Genomic DNA, 1,259 nt, shown 5'->3' on the forward strand with positions numbered 1-1,259 from the left:
GTGTTTAATGTTGTCCCAGAGGTCTCTGAGACTGTCCTCAATTCTTTTCATTCTTTTTTTTTTCTTCTCTGCAATGGTTATTTCCACTGTTTTATCTTCCAGGTTACTTATCCGTTCTTCTTCCTCAGTTATTCTGCTATTGATTCCTTCTAGAGAATTTTCAAATTCATTTATTTTGCTGTTCACCATTGTTTGTTTGCTCTGTAGTTCTTCTAGGTCCTTGTTAAACATTTCTTGCATTTTCTCCATTCTGTTTCTAAGATTTTGGATCATCTTTACTGTCATTACTCTGAATTCTTTTTCAAGTAGATGGCCTATTTCTTCTTCATTTGTTTGGTCTGGTGGGTTTTTACTTAGCTCCTTCATCTGCTGCGTATTTCTATGTCTTCTCATTTTCTTTAACTTACTGTGTTTGGGGTCTCCTTTTTGTAGGCTGCAGGTTTGTAGTTGCCGTTGTTTTTGGTGTCTGCCCCCAGTGGGTAAAGTTGGTTCTATGGGTTGTGTAGGGTTCCTGGTGGAAGGGACTGGTGCTTGTGTTCTGGGAGATGAGGCTGGATCTTGTCTTTCTGGTGGGCAGGACCATGTCCAGTAGTGTGTTTTGGGGTGTCTGTGAACTTATTATGATTTTAGGCAGCCTCTCTGCTAGTGGGTCGGGTTGTGGTTCTGTGTTGTTAGTTTTTGGCATGGGGTGTCCAGCACTGGAGCTTGCTGGTCGTCGAGTGGAGCTGGGTCTTAACGTTGAGATGGAGATCTCTGCGAGAGCTCTCACCAATATTTCGTGGGGCCCAGAGGTCTCTGGTGGTCCAATGTCCTGAACTCGTCTTTCCCACCTCAGAGGGTCTGGCCTGACAGCCAGCTGGAGCACCAAGGCCCTGTCAGCCACATGGCTCAGATGAAAAGGGAGACTAAAAAGAAAGAAAAAAGTAAAATAAAATAAAATGAAATAAAGTTATTAAAATAAAAAAATGGTATTAAAATAAAAGATAAAAATGTAATTAAATAAAAGAGCCACCAAACCAATAAACAAATCCAAAGGATGATTTGTTGCCTTTTCAGGTGTTCCACAGGTGCCAGGTACATAAGTTGATTTTGGAGATTTAATCCGCTGCTCCTGAGGCTGCACAGAGAAATTTCCCTTTCTCTTCTTTGTTTGTGCAGCTCCTGGTGTTTGGCTTTGTATTTGGCCCCGCATCTGCATGTAGGTCGCCCTCTGGCGTTTCTTGTTTGCCCAGACAGGAGGTGGTTAAAGGAGCAGGTGA

Source organism: Lipotes vexillifer, unplaced genomic scaffold (assembly GCF_000442215.2).
Source record: "Lipotes vexillifer unplaced genomic scaffold, Lipotes_vexillifer_v1.1 scaffold799, whole genome shotgun sequence".
Classification (NCBI taxonomy): domain Eukaryota; kingdom Metazoa; phylum Chordata; class Mammalia; order Artiodactyla; family Lipotidae; genus Lipotes; species Lipotes vexillifer.